The sequence below is a fragment of the Ischnura elegans genome, chromosome 4, assembly GCF_921293095.1.
Source record: "Ischnura elegans chromosome 4, ioIscEleg1.1, whole genome shotgun sequence".
Taxonomy (NCBI): Eukaryota; Metazoa; Arthropoda; class Insecta; order Odonata; family Coenagrionidae; genus Ischnura; species Ischnura elegans.
The window spans coordinates 42,686,622-42,692,621 of record NC_060249.1 but is presented as its reverse complement, the minus strand read 5'-3'; positions in this window follow the sequence as shown (position 1 = coordinate 42,692,621).

The window sequence follows — 6,000 nt, the reverse complement described above, 5'->3', positions numbered from 1 at the left end:
TCCAAACAAAATTTTATGATTAAATATTAGTCCCTATATTAGTATTTTCTAATTATTCGCAAATCTAATTTATTTTTGCTCTAAGGTTTTGTGAGAAAAAATCAGAATGAATAGCTGAATAAATTGTATTCTCCAAGGCCATACTCTTTGTGCGAGAAGTAAGGGGGTTAGGAATAATAAGGATCAAATGTGCAAAATATACCTTGTAAAAGTTTCCGTGAAAATGTAATGCCCTGAATGTCCTACACGGAAATTTGTTGCTTAGTGCTATTTTGTTAGAGAAGTAGGTGGGTACGTGTTTGTTTTCTCCAAATTTTTTATTGGTGTATTTTGCAATATTGCTTTACTTCATTGTCATCCTTTTAGCCCATCCCTGAACTTGCTCACTTTAAAGTACGGACAAGGGGAATTAATCGAGATTATCTGATTGAGCCTTAAGCATTAGACCTATTGCGGAGAAAACTGGCCATCATTATGGCGGGGAAGCAAGGAAATCCACTGCCCTCCCCTACCTCCTTCCAACGAAGCCTGTAAAGTCGATTAGCTGTCCTATGGGGCGCGTAGAACGTTAGGAAAGACAAAGCGTATCGTGTAAAGAAAGGCCAGAGAAAGGGGTTCCTTTAGCACTCAAGAGTGGGACGGGAATCGTATCTTCAAAGAAGTTAAACCTATGCGTGGTCGGCGTCGAAAAATTTTTCGGCGCCGCCGAGTTTTCCTATCGGCGTGACTACGACCGCCGCGGCCGCCGCGCCACCGTCATCATACGGTGCAAATTCATAATTTTCAAAATTATATGATACTTCCCGGTCATTTTTCATAGAAAGGATATAGATAAAGTAAGTTTTTCGATTTGTCGATAGTTTAAAACAATGAAATACTGGTTATTATTCATTCAATTTGTGTGTTCTATTCTTTATTGAAGAGTGAAATTTAAATGCTAACATGTGTATTGACTCAAAATTCGATAATCAAAAGCTTCAGTACACTTTTTCGTCTCAACCTCCCCCGAATGAAGGCATTTATCCATCAATCTATTTCTTTCTTTTCTTGTCGGATTATTTCATAAAATATTATTTTAGTTCTAAAATGAGAGTTTTAACTGTTAATTGCGTTCTCCGTTAACACCCAAACCCGAAGAATTTCAAAATTGATAACATAAAATTATGATTTTGACACTTAATGATTTTTTCTGGTAATATGAAGAGATTACCATAGCACAGCCCCGTACCCGCTACTCTAGACTAGACTACCGCACCGGCGTTGACGCCTGCGCGCTGCCCGTCGCCGACTTGGACGCCATCGTCAACGATTCTGTAAGTCGGCGCACAGGCAGGGTTGGCCAATGAAACGAAACGAAAAAGTTTCGTTTCGACCCGGAGCGAAACGAAAATACGAGGCCCGGGTTTAGTTTCGTTCCCGCTCGAAATTAAAATCACCAAGGAGGTTAGTTTCGACCCGGGACGAAACTTAACTCCCGGGAGCGAAACTAAATGAATCGAAACTCCGCTGCTCATAGTTAAGTGTCGATCCCAGAAGTTGAGTGGTGGGATAAAAGAGGGAATAGTTTCGACCCATTACGTGTGGCATACGTGTAGAGAGGTTGAAATATTGAGCTTAAAAAATCGTAGGACTAGCTAACGTTCACCGTGGTTCTGCTCTTTGTGGTCAAATATGAGTGCCCCACGCATCTAATGGCGGTAGGCCGAACCTCTACTGCATTCAATCATGCTTCGCATTCGGTGCGTGTCGAAACTAAACTGTTCGAAGGTGAAGCACGTGGTCCCTCCGGTGCGAAACATTATCTGTATTTCGTTTCGTCCCGAAGTTGTTTTGACTTCGATATCGTTTCAACCCCGAGTTTAGCTCCCCATTTCATACGGGTACGAAACTATTGAAATTTTTCTGGTTTTGACTTTCGTTTCACTTGCCGTTCGCACTGGTCTACTCGCAGGTGAAGTTGGCTTTAATTGGGAGGAGGGGCATAGGATACCAGGAGTGAGGTATAATGTCATGCCTGATAGATTAAGATGGCTACATGAGTGAGACCAGTGGACTGTTAGTCACAATCACAACCTTCGCCCATTACTTCTATAGGAAGGCCACCGAAACATACGCCAAATTAAGGTCGAGCGATTCTACTCAGTGCGGAATGGATTGAGTTTTTTTGCTATTGTTCTGTCGCCGGCTGTAATTCATCGGAAATATTATGGCACGCCTATTCCGGCTTTCGTCGTTCATATTAACTTAGCTGCCAGGTATGTGAAAGGTCGTTACGATAGTCTTGTTAGTGTAACTGACCTCTTAGATAAACTCGGATGGGAATCTCTGTCGGACCGTAGAATGAAAAATGGACTAAACCTTTTAGATAAATTCCAGAGCAGTGTCTTTTCTGACGAAGTTAACCATATCTTACGGACGCCAACATACTACGGAAGATCAGATCATATAAATAAAATAAGAGAGATAGATTGCAGAACAGACAGATTCCGAATGTCATTTTTTCCACGATCAATAAGAGATTATAACGGCAGCAATAGAAATCGTAAATAGATTGCATGACTTGTAGTGTAGCCTACTAACCTATGTAAAAATTAATGCATGTTTCTTAATTCAATTATTATTTCAAACAGCATATAGTAGTATAGTTTGTTAGTATACGGGACGTTATTTGGACGGTGTGGTGTGCATGTGGGAGTCCAAATGCATGCTGCATGCTGGTGATTGATCACCCCCTGCCGAACACCCTAGCGGTGGCTCTCAGGGTATTCATCTACATCTACATCTACAAATTACCCTGCGAGCCACCTCTAGGGTGTTTGGCAGGGGGTGATCAATCACCAGCATGCATTTGGACTCCCACATGCACACCACACCGTCCAAAAAACGTCCCGTTTAATAACAAACTATACTACTATATGCTGTTAGAAATAGAATATAGAATAGAAATTCAGAAACATGCAGTAAGTTTTACATAGGTTAGTAGGCTACACTACAAGTCATGCAATCTATTTACGCGCTCTATTGCTGCCGTTATAATCTCTTATTGATCGTGGAAAAAATGACATTCGGAATCTGTCTGTTCTGCAATCTATCTCTCTTATTTTATTTATATGATCTGATCTTCCGTAGTACGTTGGCGTCTGCAAGATATGGTTAACTTCGTCAGAAAAGACACTGCTCTTGAATTTATCTAAAAGGTTTAGTCTATTTTTCAATCTACGGTCCGACAGAGATTCCCATCCGAGTTTATCTAAGAGGTCAGTTACACTAACAAGACTATCGTAACGACCTTTCATGTGTGGTATTATGTAGATGTAGATTAACACTCCATCCATCGGTCAGATTGCTCGCTCTAGACAAAATAATAAAAAACACTAGAAAAGTCTTATATCGCCTAATAATTTCACTTTGTATGTCCCTCGTGGGATGATATCAGAGTACGAGCGTAGGAAATACGATATTGATGAAGATGCGTATCTCTTTCGTGCCATTACAATGACAGTGTCATTCATTTATGTATTACATCTACATAATACCCTGCGAGCCACCTCTAGGGTGCTTGGCAGGGGGTGATCAATCACCAGCATGCAGCATGCATTTGGACTCCCACATGCACACCACGCCGTCCAAAAAACGTCCCGTATACTAACAAACTATACTACTATATGCTGTTAGAAATAATAATTGAATTAAGAAACATGCATTAATTTTTACATAGGTTAGTAGGCTACACTACAAGTCATGCAATCTATTTACGAGTTCTATTTCAGCCGTTATAATCTCTTATTAAATTGATTTGAAATTGTAGACGACTCACTGATCATGTTCTCAGCAATCTTGTCTGTATTTTTGTTGGCTTAATACTTTTTTATACGAATTTCGTTAAAATATTACGAACTATCGAAATTGCTTTGACAGGAGAATAGAAGATGTGACTATATTGCGAAACCCGGGTTGTGTCCTTTAAATATGCGCTAAGTACTGTTTACCAAAATTTATGCTGCCGACTTTCATCGCGCCAAGCAAGGCCAAATATCTTAAAATTAAAATGTATTAACTTAACTTTATGTATACGAGGGTTTCATATACTGAAAATTGAGGAGAAATACGTTGGCGGAAGAAAGAATGTCGGAATGGAATGATCTCTTCTTTTGTCGAAAAAAAATTACGTTTCCTCCCTTTCTGGATAAAAATCATGGTCTCAGCTTTGAAAAAATGTTGTACCTTAATATTGAAAAGTAATTTCTAAAAATAGGTCGATAATATAAAATTTTGCCGAACCGTGCGAAGCGAATTCATTTCCATCCCAGTAGCAGTCGGCAAACTTCTCATCTACGTCATCCAGTATCGGGAGCTGGAGAAAGCATTGAGCCATGACCCTTCAAAGGAGTCGGCACTTTTAAACACCCGCGGCAAGAAGAGACGGTATATCTTTAGCTCTTTTGTCGACGTGTAAAAATTTTATTGATGCCCGTTGAATCGAGTCGCCCCGTGTGGTCGTGGAGTAGGATGACTCAGACGTGCGTCACTTGGGCCCTGCGCACGCCACGTCCGCTTTTATTTAGTGCAGCACGCCGGAGATGCGGGACACTGGAAGGGTTATAAATCTCCTGCGATGCGGGAGGAGGCGATCGGATTGGGGATGTATGCGGGATGCGCTGACCTAAGAACGGGTCGAGAGAGAGGATAAATTGACTGTTTATGCGCCGCACAAATTGGTTCGGAGAAAGTGTAAACACGGTAGGAATGGTCTCGAAATAGAACCCTTTGAAATGTATCTCATTGGCAGTTAAACCTGCTTTATGCGTCGCTTCCACTCAATATCTCAGGAAGATGGGTGATAAGAAAGCATTTTAAGTTGAAACTACTCACGCATGTTATCATATGTTTTTTGGAAGGCTTTCTCAACTTTTTTTTATATCTCGAAACGTCGATAATAATTAAATGTAAAAAAGGGAGCATTGCCCGCAAATATCCTGCTTACATAGCATAGTAGATTCCTAACTACCATCCTTTCCTGTTAATTAGGAATGCTAAGGTGATTTCTGCTCATGATATGCAGAAGAGGATATACGTTTTCGTTTTTGCGTATTTATTGCAGACTATTTGAATGGATACCTAATTTGAAACAATATGCCCTCTACAATAATCAATGCTGTTAAAATCTTGGTTAAAAACTTGAGCGAAGGGGAAAATAATGTAATAGTGATTTGCTCCAGCCTCTTTTCTCACAATGCTACGTTCCTAGAATCCTACAATCAATGTTATTAAGCCTAATCGAATCAGAATAATTATCAGATATCTACCAGTAAATATTGCATATATTGAAATTCCACAAAGAATATATAAAAAGATTTAGATTTAAGAATACGCGATATATTCATATTACATTGTGTATTTTTTTAAATAGCCATATTCTATATTCATATGGTGATAGATGACATAGCATTGACCATTCCCTTTCTTGTTTGACCTCCCACTCCCTATTACACTCGAGAAGGTTGCAAAGCTTCCGAAATTAAAATGAGGCAAAAAAAAACTTCGTCATAAACTTATGAGGGTGGCCTGTTCGGAGGAATCCAAAAGAAATATAATTGGTAGTTGACTTCGCCTTTGTCGCGGGACAAGAACTTACTGATTATATTCCTAACAGCGGCGTTAAACAAGCTTGCATGCCTGAAAAAAATGTTCGACCATGCCAGAATTCGAATCTTCTGATCCGTCGTCCAACGCGTTCTCCGTTGCGGTGCTGGGCACTTGCATTACGCAGGCGCGTGGGGTGTCGTGGGCTATTCACCAATGAGAAACCACAATAGTTATCCGCTCCATCCTATCTTTCTTGTGCACGCTAGTCAGTATATAAAATTACGCCTGTCAATTACCAATGTAAATAAACTGAAAAATATATCAGAGAAGTAATTTTAACCATAAACCCACATTTTGCGGCGCGCCGACTTTACCGTAAGACATAAGTGGACGTATTTATCGAGAAAACATCCT